The sequence below is a fragment of the Schistocerca americana genome, chromosome 1 (genome assembly GCF_021461395.2).
Source record: "Schistocerca americana isolate TAMUIC-IGC-003095 chromosome 1, iqSchAmer2.1, whole genome shotgun sequence".
NCBI classification, from domain to species: domain Eukaryota; kingdom Metazoa; phylum Arthropoda; class Insecta; order Orthoptera; family Acrididae; genus Schistocerca; species Schistocerca americana.
The window spans coordinates 222,808,322-222,831,559 of record NC_060119.1 but is presented as its reverse complement, the minus strand read 5'-3'; the positions used below and the strand labels follow the sequence as shown (position 1 = coordinate 222,831,559).

General features: G+C 42.9%; 1 protein-coding gene and 1 pseudogene across 1 annotated transcript in view; both read left to right on the top strand.

Annotated features, from left to right (window-relative positions):
• Positions 1-23,238, top strand: part of LOC124609284 (spastin) — a 464,925-nt gene that overhangs the window by 19,107 nt on the left and 422,580 nt on the right. The window lies entirely within an intron of this gene.
• LOC124559598 lies at positions 11,177-11,294 on the top strand (annotated as a pseudogene).

Genomic DNA, 23,238 nt, shown 5'->3' with positions numbered 1-23,238 from the left:
CGATCCCTGCGAAACCCTACATTTCAGCAAGATAATGTACGACCGCATGTTGCAGGTCCTGTGCGGGCCTTTCTGGATACAAAAAATGTTAGACTGCTGCCCTGGCCAGCACATTCTCCAGATCTCTCACCAATCGAAAACGTCAGGTCAATGGTGGGCGAGCAACTGGCTCGTCACAATACGCCAGTCACTACTCTTGGTGATCTGTGGTATCGTGTTGAGGCTGCATGGGCAGCTGTACCTGTACACGCCATCCAAGCTCTTTTTGACTCAATGCCCAGGCGTATCAAGGCCGTTATTACGGCCAGAGGTGGTTGTTCTGGGTACTGAATTCTGAGGATCTATGTACCCAAATTGCGTGAAACTTTATCTCATGTCAGTTCTAGTAGAATATATTTGTCAAATGAATACCCGTTTATCATCTGCATTTCTTCTTGGTGTAGCAATTTTGATGGCCAGTAGTGTATGTTTGACGTCCTTGGCCGTAGTGTAAGGCCGCGGTTCTCAACCTTTTTGCCTGTGGTACATGCCATAGTGCGTTATAGATTTTTGCGACACCTACGTCTGATTTTTTCCTGGATGCAAAAAAAGGAAATATACACGTTTTTTATTATGGAACTACTATGAGATAGAGTTTTAAAACTTTATTACTACAAGAAACTATTGCCGATAATTGTTTTGATATTTTATGTATGCAAGATAAGAAACACACCATGTGTCGCGACACATTTAACGATGTCTGTGGTATGTATCTTTTCTGCTAGGGTATGTACCTTTTCTGCAGGAAAAGTCTTTCTCCACCACAACGCCATCGTCCCTCTGTCATTCCCCCACCACGCTCGTTATCCTCCTCCATAAAAAGTTTTTATCACCAAGGGTTCTTTGACTTTCAGTAAGTACCCAAACTCTGAATTCATCTTTAAATGGTCGTAAAACGAAAACGTGCTGTAGTAGTTGGTTTGAGACGTCATTTACTACAGGGCTAAGGCGCAGCAGATGGTAACCTGCGATATCGGCGCACGTGTCCACTGCAAACGGGGCCTTGGCCCAAGTTGTCCACTTATCCTAATGACCCGTGACGTCGTCTGCAAGTAAAGCGCTCCCTGCGGTGGGCAGCGCTGCGCCTCCTCTGCGCTGGGGGCGTAGTCTGTTCCGGATTAAAAACGGCGCGCGTTACTCAACGTACTCCATGTTGAAACACGGTGGTTAGTGAAATCAGCTGCAAGAATGTTTCAAAAACTACTAAAGTATTTTTAAAGCTGCATCTATGAAAATTGGTATTTGATTCACTGTTACAAATTTTAAAAAAATGCGTTGCAGTGTTTCTGGAAATTCAACATCCGAGGGGTGAAGTTTTTTATGAAAAATTTCATTGTGAAAGCATTTTTAAAGCTAAACGTTTGAAAATTGGTATTTGGCATTTCGGCCACAGATGAAAACACACGTGTTTTTTTTTGGAAGTTCAGCTCCTAAGGAGGTATTTCACTGACTCATTATCGCCCAAGCCACATAGCTATGGACAGAAACTTGAAATTTAGTGTGTGTGTGTGTGTGTTGCTTTTATACTGTACACACAGTTTGACTCTTTATTGGGAGCGCGTGGTGATTTCTGTCCACGTGCGTGATTCATCGCATCCTGACGCACGCCACCTGCCATTGTTTACATTTTCAGTACCTCCCCCCACTCTTCACAGCAGCAAGCCATCAGTGTGTTTCCGTCGCCCTGCCAATCACCATCTCGTTATCTACATCTACGTGATTACTCTGCTATTCACAATAAAGTGCCTGGCAGAGGGTTCAATGAACCATCTTCGAGCTGTCTCTCTACCGTTCCACTCTCGAACGGCACGCGGGGAAAACGGGCATTTAAATTTTTTCTTTGGTAGCCCTGATTTCTCTTATTTTATCGTGATGATCATTTCTCCCTATGCAGGTGGATGCCAACCGAATGTTTTCACAATCGGAAAACTGGTGATTGAAATTTCATGAGAAGATCCCGTCGCAACGATAAACGGCTTTGTTTTAATGATTCACGTATCATGTCTGTGACACTATCTCCCCTATTTCGCGATAATACAAAACGAGCTGCCCTTCTTTGTACTTTTTCGATGTCATCCGTCAGTCCCATCTGATACGAATCCCACACCACACAGCAGTACTCCAGAATAATGCGGACAAACGTGGTGTAAGCAGTCTCTTTGGTAGACCTGTTGCACCTTCTAAGTGTTCTGCCAATGAATCGCAGTCTTTGGTTTGCTCTACTCACAATATTATCTATGTGATATTTCCAATTTAGGTTATTTGTAATTGTAATCCCTAAGTATTTAGTTGAATTTACAGCCTTCAGATTTGTGTGACTTATCGCGTAATCGAAATTTAGCTGATTTCTTTTAGTACTCATGTGAATAACCTTACACTTTTCCTTATTCAGCGTGAATTGTGGGGCTCGCAAGACATTTTGACCCCACGCGCCTATCTAAGGGTCAGGTTAGAAAGGGGGTGTTCGTAATTCCACTCCTTAGGGGCTGATATAAAGGATGAAAGGCTTTCTGAAAATATGTCGCTATTAAGACCATTTTGAAGCTAGAACAACGAAAATTGGTATTTAGTTTCTCAGGTAGAAATGAAAAAAAAATGTTTCAGCATTTTTGGAAATTCGACCAATTAGCAGATAAAATGGCGAGTAAAGCTTTTTGAAAATAAATCCTTGTAAAAGAAGCACTAAAGTATTTTTAATGCTACTTCTATGAAAACTGGTGCTTGATTTCTCGATTAGATATTTAAAAGAAGACACATTTCACTGTTTCTGGAAATTCAACCCCTGGTGAAAAGTTTCATGAAAGCATATTCAAAGCTAAATCTGTGAAAGTTTGTATATGGCTTCTCTATTAGAAATTGAAAAAAGTGTTTCGCTGTTTTTGGAAATTCAACCCCCAAGAGGTTAAATATGGGATGGAAATGTTTAAGAAAATAATTAGTTACGTTAAAAGTTAAATCGATGAAATCTGTTATTTCATTTCTCCGTTAGATGTAAAGAAATATGTGTTAATACGATGAAAATTTCTTTGGAAATACCACAACAAGAACGTGAAAGGCAGGATTAACAAAAATCATGGACTCCAGTTACAAGAATCGCTTTTTTTTTATAAGTTAGTTCGGAAAAGACTATTCTTCTATGGCCTTAATTGGCTGAAAAGTGTAGAATGTGTTGCGGTTTGTGAACAACATAAAAATTCGATTAAAGAGAAAAAGTCTGTGCAAACCATACAGTCCACGAGTTCATGTACGAGATCCAGTCTTGTGATATCGAACGGGACAACATTCCTTATTTCTGAATCATGTCTATAAATTCCGAAATTCAAGGTGAGCGCTGTTCTGCTGGCAAACTGGTTCCAAAACCTGGAGGTGTACTTTAGACCCCGTATTGTTAGAGTGACTACATATTATTGAAATGAGTGTAAAAATAGAAATATGCTAATTATAAATAAATACTTGGTATCTAATTGACTGTTGTGTTGTAGTAGTTGCAACTCGCTGGAATAAATGAAAAACTACAGAGAAGAACGTTGCTGCCAGGGCAGTTCAGATTTGTTTTCCTCAACAACTATTGTTTTGCATAAAAAAATTCCATCGGAACAGACGTTGAAGGCCCAATGGTACCGATGGGCGTGTCATGCTCAGCCCCTAGGCGTCATTGGGTACGGATACGGAGGGGCATATGGTCAGCACACCGCACTCCCCGCCGTTGTCAGTTCACGTGACCGGAGCCGATACTTCTCAGTCAAGTAGCTCTTCAGTTTGCCTCACAAGGGCTGAGTGTACCCCGGTTGCCAAGAGCGCTCGGCAGACGTGGACGGCCACCCCTCCACCCTTGGCCAAGCCCCACAGTACTTAATTTCGCTGATAAGACGGGAACCAGTGTTACCACTGAGGCAAAGCCATTGATTGGTTTGTATGATCCTTCCCAACTTACTCCACGCAAAGGCGGAGGTGGTTCCATAAAACGCCTACATTCCTTGCCAGTCATGACGATGTGTAAAAAAAAAAAAAAAAAAAAAAAAAAAAATAATAATAATAATAATAATAATAATAATAATAATAATAATAATAATAATAATTAATAGGCAATTTGTCTTGTGGCACTCTTTCTATGTACTGGGTTTTCTCATATGAGATTTGCAGGCCAGTTCTTTGTGCAATTTCGTGTAACTTCTCTATGGCGTTAGTGGCTTCTTTTATATTATTTGTGAGGATTGCAAGGTCATCTGCAAAAGCTAAACACTTCACATTGAATCTATTATCTTTTCTAATGCCAATTTGGATTCCTTTGACTTCTTTTTCCCATGTCCTGATGATTTTTGAGTGCGCATTTCCATTCAGAAGGGATCTGTTCTGTTTCCCAAATGTTTAATATGATTTTGTGAATTTTTCCTGTTAATCTTCCATCATTTAGTTTCCATAGTTCTGCAATAATTCCATCTTCTCCTGGGGCTCTATTGTTTTTCAGTGTCTTGATAATTTCTACAATTTCGTTGATGGTTGGCAGTTTAGCGTCAGGATTTGGTGTAGACAACCCATGGGAAAATCATACAAGTACCACATTTTAAATACCTGGGAGAAATCATTCAGCCATCAGGGATCAACCTAAAGGCCAATGAGGAAAGAATAAAAAAATTACAGAAAGCATATAAACTCACTGGAACTATTATAACAAAAAGTCCATATCCACTAACGCAAAATTGAGGCACTACAACACTGTCGTACTTCCGGAGGCACTGTATGCATCTGAAACAACACAAATAGGTGGGCAAACTAAAATCAAAGAAATAGAGAAACAAGAAAGGAAAATTCCCAGGAAAATTTTTGGCCCGATACAAGAGCAAGGAATCTGGAAGAAGAGACCAACATCAGAATTATATAAATACACAGACAAGATTACAGATACAGTAAGGAAAAGAAGAATGCAGTTCTACGGACATATCCACAGGATGAATGAAAACAGAATTTCAAAGCGAATTCTTAAAGTCATCAACTCAGGCAGGGGAAAAACAAAATGGATAAAAGAAGTTGAAGAGGACCTCAGACAAGCACAAATAACAGTAAACGATGCAGAAAACAGAACTGAATTCAGGAACATCATCAAAAAACATAAATTTGACACCACAACACAGAAGAGACCAGGATGCAAATGGACAGCGGAGCGAAAGAAACAACACAGTGAACACATGAAGAAAATTTGGGCTCAGAAAAAACACAAACAATCATCATAAAGGAATTCAAGTTCAAACGCTCTCTTAAATGGGAATAATCGAAAATAATAATAATAATAATAATTAACTGCACCACTGGCCATTAAAATTGCTACACCAAGACGAAATGCAGATGATAAATGGGTATTCATTGGACAAATATATTATACTAGAACTGACATGTGATTACATTTTCACGCAATTTGGGTGCATAGATCCTGAGAAATCATTACCCAGAACAACCACCTCTGCCCCTAATAACAGCCTTGGTACGCCTGGGCATTGAGTCAGACAGAGCTTGGATAGCGTGTACAGGTACAGCTGCCCATGCAGCTTCAACACGATATCACAGTTCATCAAGAGTAGTGACTGGCGTATTGTGACGAGCCAGTTGCTCGGCCACCATTGACCTGACGTTTTCAATTGGCGAGAGATCTGGAGAATGTGCCGGCCAGGGCAGCAGTCGAACATTTTCTGTATACAGAAAGGCCCGTACAGGACCTGCAACATGCGGTCGTGCATTATCCTGCTGAAATGTGGGGTTTCGCAGGGATCGAATGAAGGGTAGCGCCACGGGTCGTAACACATCTGAAATGTAACGTCCACTGTTCAAAGTGCCGTCAATGCGAACAAGAGGTGACCGAGACGTGTAACCAATGGCACCCCATTCCATCACGTCGGGTGATACGCCAGTATGGCGATGACGAACACACGCTTCCAATGTGCGTTCACCGCGATGTCGGCAAACACTGATGCGACCATCATGATGCTGTAAACAGAACCTGGATTCATCCGAAAAAATGACGTTTTGCCATTTGTGCACCCAGGTTCGTCGTTGAGTACACCATCGCAGGCGCTCCTGACTGTGATGCAGCGTCAAGGGTAACCGCAGCCATGGTCTCCGAGCTGGTAGTCCGTGCTGCTGCAAACGTCGTCGAACTATTTGTGCAGATGGTTGTTGTCTTGAAAACGTCCCCATCTGTTGACTCAGGGATCGAGACATGGCTGCACGATCCGTTACAGCCATGCGGATAAGATGCCTGTCATCTCGACTGCTAGTGATAAGAGGCCGTTGGGATCCAGTACGGCGTTTCGTATTACCCTCCTGAACCCACCGATTCCATACTCTGCCAACAATCATTGGATCTCTACCAACGCGAGCAGCAATGTCGCGATACGATAAACCGCAATCGCGATAGGCTCCAATCCAACCTTTATCAGAGTCGGAAACGTGATGGTACGCATTTCTCCTCCTTACACGAGGCATCACAACAACGTTTCACCAGGCAATGCCGGTCAACTGTTGTTTGTGTATGAGATATCGGTTGGAAACTTTCCTCATGTCAGCACGTTGTAGGTGTCGCCACCGGCACCAACCTTGTGTGAATGCTCTGAAAAGCTAATCATTTGCATATCACAGCATCTTCTTCCAGTCGGTTAAATTTCGTGTCTGTAGCACGTCATCTTCGTAGTGCATCAATTTTAATGGCCAGTAATGTAAAATTTGATCGCGAATATTTTGTCGTCCTCAGTCTGAAGATTGGTTTGAAGCATCTCTCCACGCTCTTTTCTATTGTGCAATACTACTGTAACCTACATCCATTTGAACCGACTTACTCTAGTCAACCCTTCGTCTCCTCCCATAATTTCTACCCTCCAAGCTTCCCTCCATTTGCCAAGTTTCTGATTCCTCGATACCTCGGGACGTCTCCCAACAACCGATCCCGTATTTTAATAACGTTGTACCATAAATTACTTCACTGCCCAGTTGGATTCCGTAGCACGGATCAATTGTCAGATCACCCCTCTGTTCTTCGGCTTTCTTCGATTGCACGATATTAGTCTTCTATTCTCTTCTTATCTGAACTGTTTACCGTACACGTTTCACCTCCATACAAGACTACATTGCAGAAAAATACCTTCAGAAAAGACTTATTTTCGATATAAACAAATGCATCTTTTTTTAGAAATACTTTCCTAGCTTTTTCTAATATGCATTTTGTATCCTTTTTATATCAGCCACCGTCAGTTATTTTGCTGTCCAAATAGCAAGACTCATCTGCTACTGTGTCTCATTACCTAATCTAAGTCCCTCAGCATCGCCTAATTTGATTCCTTCTCTTTTCCTTCCGATGATACTCATCCCTTTCCAAGACGCTCTCCATTCCGTTCAACTAATTTTCCATGTCCTTCCCGTCTCTGATAGATTACAATATCAGCGGACCTCGATTTATTTCTTGTTTCTGAATTTTAACTCCCATTCCAAATTTTCTCGGTTTTCATTAATGCTGGCTCAGTGTGCTGACGGAACATTTCAGTTATTGCTTCCCTTTCATTTCCTCGAACTAAACCTTGCTACCTTCATAATCGCAAAGAGAATATTCCACTCAGCATTAGACATTATCAAAAGCTTCGTTTAAAACCACGTTTACACTATCGAGAAACCAAATTGCTAATGAGTCAGTGACGTCAATGATCAACTGATTGTGCCGATCGTGCAGCTATAAAATACTTTGTATGATGAATACTGTACATGCCCAGAAAGAGGGAACGGTGTCATAGTCTGCTAACAGTAGAAGTTAAGCAGTTCTCGCCGCGTGTACTCATGTTGTAGAAAAGGACTTTGTCCCTTTTTAATATTTCTTTTGTTTGATTTTTTTTCGTAACACATTGCGAAGGTTGCATGACGATTTGATACTTTTCCTGCTAGTTTTCTCACGTAGGGAAGACCAGATACCTGAAAACAAAAAGATATTTCAGTTTTAAAATACCTGGACGGGGATATGAACATCAGGTTTTAATGAAAGTTGTTTGAAGTAGTAAAAAACAATCATCTCTTTTGAAGGAGAAAAATAGGTGGTTTCTGATGTTATAAAGGGGAGAGGAAATTATGCGGACATGAAGAGGCTGGCAGAAGACCGGACAACCTGAAAAACGACCATGTGAACCTGCCTTTTGGCAAAACACTGATGGTGATGGTTTGCACTTAGCAAGAAAATAAGACACGAATGATAAATTTTTAAAAAAGCGTTATGTATTGCCTTCTAAAATCGAGGCATATTAAGAAAGTAGGTGTAGCATATTTTCATAGTTTCTAGTAAAAGTGCATTCGAAAAAAGTTGTATGATGATGTTCATACACTTTGCTTCTTCCATATAATCGTCATCCCGTTTAGTGCATGTGGTGACTCGTGGCACAAGCTTCTTTGTGCCTTCCTCGAAGACCTCTCCCGCTCGTTCGTTTCCCCACTTCAGAACCTTCTTCTGCACCTGCTCGACCGTTCAAAATTTAATTCCACTCGTGTGTGCGTTCAGGGAGGTAAAAAGATAATAATCTGAAGGCGCCAACTAAGGGGAATACCGGGGTGGGCGGCGTCGAAACATCCCAATCAAGAGTGCCTTGGTGGCTAAGGCTGAGTGAGGGCGGGCGCTGTCGTGTAACAAACGTATCATTGTGCATTGATGGTCTCCCTTCGAGGCAGCAGTTCGACCAAAATGATGCATTTTCGGTCCCAAAATACCGAGGCCATGACTTTTTGGTCTGAAATTGTGGTTTTGAATTTTTTTCAGATGGGGAATTGGTGTGAGGCATCTCTGACGACTGTCTTTTTGTCTCAGACATGTAACAAGCCACCCACGTGTCATCTTCTGTCACAATAGAGCTCAGAAAATCCTCTGCTTGTGATTAAAATCACTTAAGAAATTCGTGGGGACTACCAACCCGATTTTTCTTGTGCTACTGTGTCAGCTGTTTTGGGAACCATCTTGCGCACAGTTTCCATTATCCCATTGTTTTTACGAGTGTCTCAAAATAGTTGTGGAAACATCGCAGAAATCAACCACTTGCAGCCGGCGGTCTTCGAGCAGTTTCCTAGATTTTTTGCACATCTATCAGGAATGGTAGGTCTTCCACGCAGTTTGTTATGAATATTTGTTGTACCATCTTTCACGAAACTGGACAATTACCACATGAGTTTCCGTACTACTGTATTCCTGCGGTGCTCGCTCTAATCAGGGGTCCCCTACCACTCATTGTTGTCAACCCTCAGAAAACAAATAACCACAGACAGCCTTTTATGGTCATAGTATATTTACTTTCAGAATATGCCACGTATAATTTGATGTGTTTCTGTATATTAACTTGAGAGAATAAATGTTTCGTAATATTTGAGAGCCAGTGCCCTATTCTTTCCATTTACAACATTGAGGAGGATTTACCATACGTCTTTGTCACGGATGGCCACAATAAATATGGCTTTGGTTATTTAAAAACTGTATTATCGTTGCTAGTTCTTTAATGTTGTTAACATATTGCAGCTTTTGTAAGAAACAAGGTTACTCATAACTTCATTTTAACTGCAAACAGCAGTCCAATACAGCGCGATTTTGGCGCTGATGTTTAAACCAAAACGTTACTTGTATCCCCGTGATTGATACTTTTAGAATTCCATTCATATCACTAATCTATCTGAGCGAAAGCTAACCAAGAAATGTTGAAACTAAATGAGGTTGAACAAAATAAATGCAAAAAATGAAGCTCCCGCAGCCTAACCGAGAACCGAAGATTATCTCAGAAATGGTTTTACTACGAAAGCTCTCCTGTCAAGATTTTCAGGTATGTAAACGTAGAAAAAGTATCTCCTACATATGAAAGAGTTGTGGAAGCACGGTAGGTTCAAATGGTTCAAATGGCTCTGAGCACTATGGGACTCAACTGCTGTGGTCATAAGTCCCCTAGAACTTAGAACTACTTAAACCTAACTAACCTAAGGACAGCACACAACACCCAGCCATCACGAGGCAGAGAAAATCCCTGACCCCGCCGGGAATCGAACCCGGGAACCCGGGCGTGGGAAGCGAGAACGCTACCGCACGACCACGAGATGCGGGCAGCACGGTAGGTGGAGGGTATTAAGAAAGACATTGATAAACATGCTTTATGCCAAAAGATCTGTGTGCTGAATGAAACTGTGGAGCTGTTACAGAGTCAGAGATCTACATCCTCAAACTTTTCCTTGGAAAACGTTTTCAGATGGAGAAGTAAAGCCTAAAACAAATTATCAGAAAGGTAACGGCGCTTCCATGTTGAAAGAGTCTTGGTACATGAGTCGTTCATGGGCTGATGGTGGAAACAAACCGATTGTGAATGTCGATACGGTGAAAGCAGAATTATGCATTCGTTGTAATTTGAATTTCGAAACGTGCAACAACTTTCCGAAACAATGAGAGCAGCAAAAAATTTGTTGAAAGCTTTAATTAGCAATAATAAATATAATTTTAATATTTTCTGAGGGATTTTGTTGGGTTTTTCTCTCAGCTCAGCAAATCCTTTCGCCAGGCAATGTTCCGTAATTTTGTCAGTTTGATCTGGTAACCCTAGTTGTGACAAGGCAGTCTCAGTTGCCCGTGGGTGCTGCAGCAACCTCATTTGAACGAGCAGTTGATGGAGACAAAACTACTGTTGTAAAAGCGCACTAAGTATAGAAGTGTTAACTTCCTGGCAGATTAAAACTGTGTGCCCGACCGAGACTCGAACTGTGGACCTTTGCCTTTCGTGGGCAAGTGCTGGTAGAGCACTTGCCCGCGGAAGGCAAAGGTCCCGAGTTCGAGTCTCGGTCGGGCACACAGTTTTAATCTGCCAATCTGCCAGGAAGTTTCATATCAGCGCACACTCCGCTGCAGAGTGAAAATCTTCATTATAGAAGTGCTACTCCCCGTAGCACGGTGGGGGGTGGGGAGAGTACTTTATGCCTGCCTTTTGAAAATATTGCAATCTAATCAGTTAATTTATATTTCAAATTTTTGAAAAAAATATTTGTTTTTCATGAATTCTTCTACCAGATTAAATAAATGTTTTAAATTTTTCAGTTAAACTTAAATTTTTCTTTAAGTCACAATAGTAGAGGGTACGTTCCCCATTGTATAAACGCTAACGGCCTTGCCGCAGTGGTAACACCGGTTCCCGTCAGATCACCGAAGTTAGGCGCTGTCGGGCTAGGCAAGCACTTGGATGGGTGACCATCCGGTCTGCCGAGCGCTGTTGGCAAGCGGGGTACAATCAGCCCTTGTTAGGCAAACTGAGGAGCTAGTTGATGAGCCGGCTGGTGTGGCCGAGCGGTTCTAGGCGCTACAGTCTGGAACCGCGCGACTGCTACGGTCGCAGGTTCGAATCCTGCCTCGGGCAGGATGTTTGTGTTGTCCTTAGGTTAGTTAGGTTTAAGTAGTTGGAAGTTCTAGGGGACTGATGACCTCGGATGTTAAGTTCCATAGTGGTCAGAGCCATCTGAACCATTTTTGAGCTACTTGTTTGAGAAGCAGCGGCTCCGGCCTCGGAAACTGACCTACAGCCTTGAGAGCGGTGTGCTGACCAGATGCCCCTCCATATCCGCATCCAGTGACGCCTGTGGTGTGAGGATGACACGGCGGCCGGTCGGTGCCGTTGGGCGTTCATGGCCTGTTCGGGAGGAGTTTAGTTTTAGTTTTTAACACACAACAGAGTAAACGTCAACATTAATTAGCTAAATTTCCTTTTTAAAATTTATTGCGGCTGTCAGAAATTCGGTAATATACGATTTTGGAAGTGAGTTGATTGTGCTAAGTGCGTGCTGAAAGGTATTTTTAGGTTCTCGACTTTACTTACACATTAGTATCGCCTTAAAAAGTATGTTACTAATATAATTCACCAGCAATTTTTCTTTTACAATTTGTTTTCGTGTGGTCATAAATGCGCGTTATGAAAAACGCCTTAATATTACTGGAGTTAATACTTTGAAATTGCTGGAGTGTTGTTCGTCGTTGTTAACACCGCCCAATTCAGTGCAAGGCTTTGCTCTCCAGGCAAAGTGCCCAACCACACAATCAGGTGTTTATAATTAATAATGGCTCGTACGTCAGTTGGTGGCGTGCTGTAGGATGGAAACGCCGGCGTTAATGACATCACCGTCTGCACACCTGCGCTCCACACGACACTCTCACTCCTTCGCTCCCTGCGGCGGCTTCCACGTGAGCATCGTGTGTTAATGAGAGCGCGTCGGCGGTAGGCTTCCCGGGAGGGCGGATCCGCAATTTGCGGAATTTGTTACCCGCCCCCGGTGCGAAATCCCGCGTCGTGTATCAGCGCGTGCGAACCTTTGTGCGGTCGCTGGAAATCTGCGTTGGGGCTGTGGTGTGGGAGCTGTTATTTCCAGGCCCTGCCGTGGTGGGCGCGCGCGCTAGCTAGCTAGCTAGCTAGTCGCTCGCTACCTCTGTGGTGGCCGCCGGCGGCGCATCTGCACAGGGCGCCGCTCGCCGGAAATGGTGACCCGAAATTACCGAACGGAGAGCCCTGCGGCGGAGCGGAATAATTTGTGTGGCGTGGCCAGTTTCGCTGTCGAGAGGAGGCTGCACCTATAGCATCCATTTAGATGCCCCTAATTTATTACAAAACTATTTACATTACGAAATGTTATCTGTGTAATTAACATCACGAGTCGTGATGCTGCTAGTCCATATCCCAGTGCTTGTTTTGAATCCATTATTCAATTAATAGTTGTTTGGATGATAGCCGCCCGCTGTGGCCGTGCTTTTCTAGGCGCTACAGTCTGGAACCGCGCGACCGCTACGGTCGCAGGTTCGAATCCTGCCTCGGGCATGGATGTGTGTGATGTCCGTAGGTTAGTTAGGTTTAAGTAGTTCTAAGTTCTAGGGGACTGATGACCAAAAGAAGTTAAGTCCCATAGTGCTCAGAGCCATTTGAACCATTTTGTTTGGATGATACACACTGAGGTGACAAAAGTCGTGAGATACCGATGTGCACTTACACAGATGGCTGTAGTACCGAGTACACGAGGTATAAAAGGGCAGTGCGTTGGCGGATCTGCCATTTGTGCTCAGGTGATTCAAATGAAACGGTTTCCGACGTGATTGTGGCTACACGACGGGAATTGAGGCCTCGAACACGAAGAGGCAGTTGGAGCTAGAAGCATGGGACGTTCCGCATCGGAAAACGTAAGGGAATTCAGTATTCCGAAATCCACGGGGTCAAGAGAGTGCCGACATCCTTCACTTAAGGGGAGGTTTACTATCTTTTGGTTCAAAAGATCGATTTTAAATTGCATTTTTGGATCCATATAAGTGTTTAGAATCCACCCCTGAAACAGTTTTTCCGAATACGGAACGGAAATGTTTGTTATTCGCAGTTGAACAAAACAATGCACCTGCCTGAAATCGACCCTTTTCACGCACAATTTTTTTGTCTTTCTGAGGACGAGTTGTTGTACTGGTGCTTGGGAGGAAACACACAAAATTCAAATGAAAGCTTGAACGCGTGTGTCTGGAGGTTAGCCCCAAAGCATTTGCATTCTGGTGCGAAGACTGTGGAGATTGTGATTTTCCTGGCAGTGAGCAGCTACAACGAAGAGTATTCCAGCAATTCTGAAGACTATGACAACGATGGACGTCACCCCGGGACTCTATTCGACGCAGTTCGCCAAGCATTCGGACCACCGGATTCAAGCGGCCGAAAACCGCTTGTCACCGGCCGTACGAGCGGCTCTGGAGCAGCGCAGGATGGCCCAGATCGAGCAGAACGCCCTCTATGAGGAAGAGGAAGGACTAGTTTACGGATCCGGAACAGCAGATTGAACGTACGTTGCATAATATTGCATTTATATGCAGTCAAAATTTCAAATGCGTTTTTCTCGAAATGACATTTTTTGTATCGCGCGGTATGGTAAATTCAAATCTACTGAACCGCCCGATTGGCATGATTCTTTGTTTCCGACGAAGCTAACTAAATTGTCTTGGAGTTGTCACTTTCCCGCTACGGTGGCAGGTTCGAATCCTGCCTCGGGCATGGATGTGTGTGATGTCCTTAGGTTAGTTAAGTTTAAGTAGTTCTAAGTTCTAGGGTACTGATGACCTTAGATGTTAAGTCCCATAATGCTCAGAGCCATTTGAACCATAAGCTCTCTCCCAGTGCCAGTATGCATGATATCAAGGACCAGTTAGGGCAGTTACGGGCCAGCTTGTCTCAGAATATACGGCTTCGACAGCCTTCCCAGTCGACCCAGTACATGTACCAAGGGCAGGTGGGGCTGAAGAGTCAAATAAGTAGGCTCCTAATGCCAAATTCTTTGTAAATCTGACTGATTTTATAATCACCGAAATAATATCACATGCTTAATATAACACGCCATCTGAACCCATGAGGTTTCATTTCATTTCCTCTTGCCCAAAAGGGTGTTTCACGTATTTTGCCAAGCAGTTACGTTCATCCTCGTTTGCGAGCTTGTACACGTTGTAGGCCTACGCTTGCAGTAAACATTTAGTATGTCATCCAAATATTTATCACTTTTTTTGTTGGTCCTTCAGTTAGATTCAAATTCTTTGCGTACTTTTTTTTGTTATTAAAGTCGTCACACACTGCACTGCGCAAGCAGTTTGCGGCGTCTACAAATATACTTCAAATTATTTGCTCGCTAAAATCTTTCAAATATCACACGAGTTTCATAAAGTGGAACTTTTTATTTTTAGCGCTGGAATAATATTCGGAAATTTCTGTTACAGAGAAGTATCTGTGCGGTACTAATTCTGAAAGAAAAAAAAGACCATTTACACGGTCACTGGAAATAGACTTATTTATGTAGGTCTTGCCAAGAACCCAAGGAAAGGCAACTAATTTCAGAGGACAGCGGAGGGGGGACTTATGCGCCACTTGTGTGAAAAAATGTTCTCGAACCGGCACTGGTGGTTGTGTGTCAGTCAGTTCAGAAGTCTGAGGTAGGCAAGGGTAAATAACGCTGTCAGATGGTTCTAGTAAACGATTACGGTGCATGTCCCAGTCTTTGGACTGAAGACAGTTTTCCCTTACCTAATATTAACCTATACACGTGGAGGTCGTTGTTCCTTAGAACTAACTGTTGTCCGAAGCAAAAAGAAAAAGCTTACTTTGTCAGTTTGTTCATAGAATTCCGAAATATTCTCTATTATAAGGAAAGTTTGTCTTTACTTTCACGTACACCGCTACTTCCATAATTAAGACCTGCACCAGTTGTGGCAGATACTTATATTGAATCTATTGTGCAGGAGTTACCATTTTATATTCCCCCGCCACATTCCCCTCTTTAACTGGGAAATGCTGCGCGATACGATTGTAATTCAGATCAGCGTCCGCCTTCGAGAAATGCTCGCAACTCACAAAGTTTCCCATTCTTCTGTCAAACTTTTGTTGAATTCAATTCACATTTCAGTAGACTTGCAATATTGGTTTATTTCACAAAGGCTGCTGAAGGCGCAGAGTGTAGCCTACTCTGCAGACACGAAGTAGTTGGTTGGCGTAAAGAAGACCCGTCATACGGATGGGAAGAGTAAACACAAAAGAACTGCATGTTTTGCATGCGATAAATGCAGTCTCTCTTTCTCTGAAAAACCGCTAATTTTGCGGGCGATACGTGCATTCTCTCTTCCTCACCCTTCTTCCTCCCTATCTCCAGTGGGAGACAGCAGAGCTTTCAGTAACATACATTTAATTTTTGAAATTTGTCGTTGGGGCCTCGACATCCATTTCAGTTTGGTTGAAACCAGCACAGGACGTACGTTTTATAGGTTGTCTGGTGAATTATTCTGCCAGTGAGTGAACTTAGAAGATAACATTGCTGGTGCCATAAATCTCAGTGTTTCTTATATACAGTTGCGTTAGAGGTAAGTTGAATACTTGCAGCTTGTTATTCTAGCGTCAGCTGTAGGTGGGATTGCAAGATCTGCGAGACGTTTGCGATAATTTTCTAGGTCGTCTCAAGCGTATGAAGATAAAGGAGTCTATTTTGTTCTGTGTCGCGTTCATGTATTTTCGTTATATACTCGTTGCCTAGGGAATTTATGTGTTAACATTACAGTCTGTTGGAATCGCACGAGTTAGTGAAATTTTCAGGCGGCGTGATGTTACAGATATGAGAATTTATGTGAATACTTTAAAAGGAGGAAAGTTTTCAGCAGTGTAGTAGTTAGAAAAATGACTGTGTCTGGATTCTTTGATTACTTGTCGACACTGTGCTGTGAACCTATAAGGTCTACAACTTCGTTTCCGCCGTTTTGCAATAGACGGCAGTAGCGGCAAGTGGGGTTCAGGTGGTTGGTCATAGGTGTGATACAATAAGCTTAGGCATCTGTAAACATAATGCCATAAAAATATTAGTCGATTTGTATTGCATCATAAGGTTATTCTCGATTAAGTACGTCAACTTAAGTACCCATTTCACGCCATTTACGGGAAATCTGCGGCTGTGGCTATTAAAATGCTGTGTAAGACCAATAGTGAGGGAACTATTAGTAGAAGAACGTGCAGAGAATGTTTTCAACGTCTTAAGAACGATGATTTTGATGTCGAAGACCGTCATGGCGGTGGAAGACAAAACGTTTTCGTGGCTACTGAAACAGACGAAGACAGTCACAGGACATCATTATCGAAAGGAATTGATGCGTTCGAGCCCAGTACTGAAATACAAACGGCCACAATACAGCGACAGGCCAGTACTCGACCCCATTTCGCAAAACGCGTCAAAATATACATAGAAACGTTGAAATGAGAAGTCCTATCCCTCCCACCGTATTTTCCATACGTTGCTCTCTCTGACTACCACGTTTTTCGATCAGTGGCATACAGTCTGGCTGACCAGCACTTCCGATCATATGAACAAGTACAAAATTGAATCGATTCGTGGATCCTCACAAAAGACGCCCAATTCTTCCGCCACGGGATTCGTGTGCTATCCGAAAGATGGGAGAATGTAGTGGCCAGCGATGGGCAATACTATGAATCATAATTTTTTTTTTGTAAGTTTTTCACAAAAAAGCTCCGAACTCCGAGGAAAAAAAAACGGCGGAAGCAAAGTTGTAGACCTAGTATACACGAAGGTCGGAACTTTAATAGTGGCAACTATTTATTTACAGCCCGTAAAAAACAGATACGTGTTTCAAACTTCACCAGCATTGTGTATAACCCGTTGCCAGCGATGTGGAAGTCGTAGGATACTCTTAGCAGTGCCAGTTGTGTTGACAGTTCGAGCGGCGCTGTCTATTGCTCGACGAATTTGTAGCAGTACTGAAGCGAATGCCGAGAAGTGTTTCCTTCAGTTTAGAGATCGATTTGAACGCACGAGGGCTTAAGCCAGGGGAGTGCTTTATTTAAATGGTATAGCACTTAGGAGCCCCATCAGTCAGACAAGTCAGTAACAGCTTGCAGTGTACGTGCTTCAGCATTGTCCTACAGAATTATGGGCAGGTCCTGCAGAAAGTGTCGTCACTTCTGTGTCTATGCTGTTAATTTTTGGAACACAACCTACGACGAATTAGGTGTGACAGTAAGCTGATCGTTAGTCAAACCATAGGGCGCTGTATGGACACAGTACCAGCTTTCACGACATGCCGTTCCGCAGTATGTTGCTTTACGTAGTAATTAATGTCTTTAGTCGGCAACGTTTAGACGAAGCCTCCCAGCCATGTGTTACAGAGTCAGTGCAGAGCCCAGAGACTATCCAGAGCGGCCTCCAAGGCGGTCTGGATTCCGTTCTGGATTCGGCTATTCTAATTTAGGTATACCGCGGTTTTCCTGAACAATGGCGAGCCACGCCCCATTCTTTTTCGAGGCCGCCTCCCAATATAGCGCCGTCTCAAATCACCACACTGTCTCACATCGTTGGATGCCATGATGAACAAGTAAAAAGAAGTATAAAACTGTAAGCAAATCTCAGTTAATTGACGAGGGAGGTTGAGACATTCTGACAACGTCATGTGGGAAGCTTTAAGAAATTCTCGGAGGAACAATTCTGTACAGATAATTTTCAACAATGAAACTCGCTTCTTTCTGCAGTGCTAGGAAGGGCGATGCGGTTCTGGGTACTTCGGTTTCGGGACATAATACTGCGGGTATCATAAGAGGTTCGTCTTTTTCGTGTTTACAAACTAGTCATTGACGGTGCTATTCAGAGACGAAAATTCTATTGTTTTAAAATTCATTACATACTGACCCCACGACTATCTTAGAAGCCCGTCCCCGATGTTATTCAATATGTATATTGAGCAAGCAGTAACGGAAACAAAAGAAAAAATGGGAATAGGAATTAAAATCCACGAAGAAGAAATAAAAACTTTCAGGTTCGCCGATGAGATTGTAATTCTGTCAGAGACAGCAAAGGACTTGGAAGAGCAGTTGAACGGAATAGACAGTGTCTTGAAAGGAGGGTATAAGATGAACATCAACAAAAGCAAAACGATGATAATGGAATGTAGTCGAATTAAATTGGGTGATGCTGCGGGAATTAGATCAGGAAATGAGACGCTTAAAGTAGTAAAGGAGTTTTGCTATTTGGGGAGCAAAATAACTGATGATTGTCGAAGTAGAGAGGATATAAAATGTAGACTGGCAATGGCAAGGAAAGCGTTTCTTAAGAAGAGAGATTTGTTAACATCGAATATAGATTTAAGTGTCAGGAAGTCGTTTCTGAAAGTATTTGTATGGAGTGTAGCCATGTATGGAAGTGAAACGTGTACGATAAATAGTTTGGACAAGAAGAGAATAGAAACTTTCGAAATGTGGTGCTACAGAAGAATGCTGAAGATTAGATGGGTAGATCACATAACTAATGAGGAGGTATTGAATAGAATTCGAGAGAAGAGAAATTTGTGGCACAACTTGACTAGAAGAAGGGATCGGTTGTTAGGGCATATTCTGAGGCATCAAGGGATCACCAATTTAATATTGGAGGGCAGCGTGGAGGGTAAAAATCGTAGAGGGAGACCAAGAGATAAATACACTGAACAGATTCAGAAGGATGTAGGTTGCAGTAGGTACTGGGAGATGAAGAAGCTTGCACAGGATAGAGTAGCAAGAGAGCTGCATCAAACCAGTCTCTGGACTGAAGACAACAACAACAACATATTGTTAAAACAATGACAGCTCAAAAATTGTCAGAGTAGTTCGTTTACAGCAAATGTTTAATCCTCAAAATTTTCGTTGAATAATTCTTTACGATTTTCGTAAGTGCGTAACTTAACAACACTGCGTTGAATCATTTTTTTCACCTTCGCTTCAGCGTTCAGGAGAGACAGTTCACAATTTGTTTGCAGAATGTTGTCGTGCTTTCGTTAAGAAAAACATAAATGCCATTCTCAACATGATCAAAAGGGCTTGAAAGTGGAAGAGATTCATCCTTAGGGATAACAGAGACTACAGTTGTTTATTTTTCATGTACATTTAGTTCTGAAAAAGATCACTTGTTCGCGTAATCCAAGATCAATAGAAGCTAACAAGTGCTCGTTCGTGAAGCACTTCCCAGGCTAAACTATCCCGCTTCTTCGATTACAGCTCGCAACTATTGCCTTAGAGGATGGAAGAAACTGTTAGTAGTAAATGACATACAAAAATGTGCCTTAAGTCATTGATGAAAGCTAGAAAAACAACCTAAAAGGCGAACAGTAAGCTACTTCTGTGGGTTAAGTAGTATCCTGCACTCTACGGGGTTTGATTGTGGTGAGTCCCCAAACCATCGGAAGGCTTTGACTTCGGTTGCCGCCGTCGAACCCCGTCATGTTGGTGACTGATTTTGGTGTGTGCTTTCGTCCAGCTGCCGTAATTCTTGCGCTGGCCGCTTCGTAGCTACCGGATGGACACAAATAACACAACCATTGTAATACGGTAAAATTTCCATGAAGTGATACTGACTTGCGCACCTGCGGATACATTAAACGTCCCCACCACGCGGCACGCCCCACTGAAGCGCCGGGGCCGGCCGTTGTGGCCGAGCGGTTCTAGGCGCTTCAGTCTGGAACCGTGCGACCGCCACGGTCGCAGGTTCGAATCCTGCCTCGGGCATGGATGTGAGTGATGTCCTTAGGTTAGTTAGGTTTAAAAAGTTCTACGTTCTAGGGGACGGATGATGACCTCAGATGTTAAGTCCCATAGTGCTCAGAGCCATTTTTTTGAAGCACCGGGGCCTTTATAAGCACGAACGCCGAACATCTCGGCACCACACTTCTTTGCAGCTTGCTCTGGATCAGCTGGCGTAATGGCTGTTGCATCTCTCGCAGGGAAGATCGAAATAATTTTAATTTATTGTGAGCCTGCAAGAAGCACCCCAGTAGTGAGAGGCTAGGAGACGCACCCAAATCAAGCAGCGCAATAGTGAGACGCAAGGAGACACAACGATATCAAACAGTCAGATGGGAACAGAAAACCATACATCCACGTCTTTGTTCATGAATCGCGCTAAACGTAGTTTCTAATCAGACACTGAAACAGCTAACCATGTTGTACTGTACAATCAAATTTGTAGCACTAAGAAAGATCTTTTATCATTTAGCTACAATATAGCAGGCCAGCAACTGGCAGCAGTTAATTCCGTAAATTATTATCTGGGAGTAGGCATTAGAAGTGATCTAAAATGGTATGACCATATAAAATTAATCGTCGATAAAGCAGATGTCAGACTGAGATTTATTGGAAGAATCGTAAGGAAATGCAATCCGAAAACAAAGGAAGTAGGTTACAGCACACTTGTTCGCCCACTGCTTGAATAATGCTCATCCGTGTGGGATCCGTACCAGATAGGGTCGATAGAAGAGATAGAGAAGATCCAACGGAGAGCAGCGCGTTTCGTTACAGGATCATTTAGTAACCGCGAAAGCGTTACGGAGATGATAAACTCCAGTGGAAGACTCTGCAAGAGAGACGCTCACTAGCTCGGTATGGATTTTTGTTGAAGTTTGGAGAACATACCTTCACCGAGGAGTCAAGCAGTATATTGCTCCCTCCTACGTATGTCTCGTGAAGAGACCATGAGGATAAAATCAGAGAGATTAGAGCCCACACAGATGCGTACCGACAATCTTTCTTTCCAAGAACAATACGAGACTGTAATAGAAGGGAGAACCGATAGAGGTACTCAAGGTACCCTCAGTCTCACACCGTCATGTGGCTTGCGGAATATAGATGTAGATGTAGTGATGCCGCAGCCCTCGTTCATTGTAACGGAGAGATCAACCAGGCAATGGGCTAGAATGTCGCAATAGACGTGAGGTAAAAGCTTCGGAGAATGCGCAGGTCACACGTCATTCCACCTTCCTTTTGGTCGAGTGTTATGGAAAAGTGCCAGTGTTTTTTTTTTTTTTCTGTTGAAGGGAACTTGTCCGGAATGTTGGGCAACACTCCAGCGAGGAGTTTACGTGGGCATCGGCGACGCTGTGCTATGCTGCGCAATCTGCATGCGTTAGCTCACGTTAACTGCCGCTGGTCCCGTGTGATTCTGGCAACGACTAAGTGAATTTGAGTCTCGCTGTCTGAAATATGTTCCTGCTTCAGGACTTTTTGCACAGCTTCGAAACTCGGAGATTTACAGGACGGAGCTGTGGCAGGATTTATTTGCACTCGGGCGTAAACTAGGCTAATTTTAATGAAGCGCCATTGTAAAACTGCGCGCTGTGTTTAAAATAGCTACGTTCCTATCAGAGTAGAAATAAGTACGTGAGGAAACAGTGTTTACAAATTGAGATTTATTGCTTTAGCAGTGGTTTAATACATTAGTGGATCTTCTAAGCTAGGGAATGCAGAACACTGGAGCATAGAGAATTAATCTTCAAAGGGCTGTGTTGATTATTCAATTGAAACTGATTTCGGAATAAAATTACAACGAAATGAATACCCTTAGCTGCGTACAGGCGTTGATATAAGTCATCGGGGACAGTTGAAAATGTGTGCCCGACCGGGACTCGAACCCGGCATCTCCTGCTTACATGGCAGACGCTCTAGCCATCCCCCCCCCCCCCCCCCCCCAAATTTTGTTCGGTATTGTTCGTTACGTTCAGTCTGGGCGGACGTCACAAGACATCAGTCAGGTTGATCGTTGATTCCTTCACTCAGTTTCTTGTATTACAAAGGGTGAGCAGCCCTCTGACCGAACACGCTGAGCTTCCGTGCCGGCATCTGAGCCACCGAGGACACAGCAGATAGTGCGACTGCAGGGACTTATCCTTGGGACACCTCCCGTGAGACCCACATTCGCAACTTATTGTCCTGCACTGTATTCATAGTGCCTTTGCCCATTATATTCATTACTAGCGGCTTTACTGCCGATTCCCGTCAGCGTTTGGACCCTGTGCATCCGCACATAAGAAGATTGTCAAATGACCGGTGAGCCGTATGAAAATCGTATCTGTTCTTGTGGACACGTCCGAAAGAACAGATACCATCTTCATATAGATTTCGGAATATGTAAAACAGCCATTTGCCTCTATCACTTATAGATTTGTCAAAGGGCTTTTGCTTTTTATTTTGAAAGAGAAATCGGAAAACCTCCAGTTGTTCGTAGTTCATCTTTTTTTGAGTCTGTATTAAGTAGCAGAGAAAGCAAAAGCAACTCTACCGAAGAAAATGTTTTTCCTTAGTGTCCTGTTACTGCATGAATTTGACTTTCCTTTAAATAGTAGTATGGAGCCGCATCGTACACTGTGGTTCAAAGGGTTACGGAGAAATGAAAGTAGCCGATAGTGGGATGTCTTAGTAAAACTGATTTTGACTAGGAACTAATAGTGTAGGGCAGAGAGTGAAATTGAAAGAGTATTACTTGTTTGCATTTATCATTTTTGCGCGTGTATGGTACTAATTTGTGTTGTGTTCCACAGTACTGAGCATCCAACTGTACGCTCTAGCCTAAAATATGCTTCCTCTGTAACGAAGCAGTTGCGTTAACTGCATTTAGTGTACCGGAATACGATCGACCAGTTTTTTAAAAGAAGACTGTATCTGATGTCGAAGTTCTTTGGGTTTTTCATTTAAGATTGAGGTAAAGTATTCTCGGAATTCAACAATGTAAACTCTTAAATTTAATGACTTGTTAATGACATGAAAACCCTGATTCCACCTTAATACAATAAGTGAGTTGGAGGTATATTCAATTTTTTGGCATAATTGTTTCAGGATTAATAGGGAAAAGTATTTGACCCACCTGTCACTCTTGCTA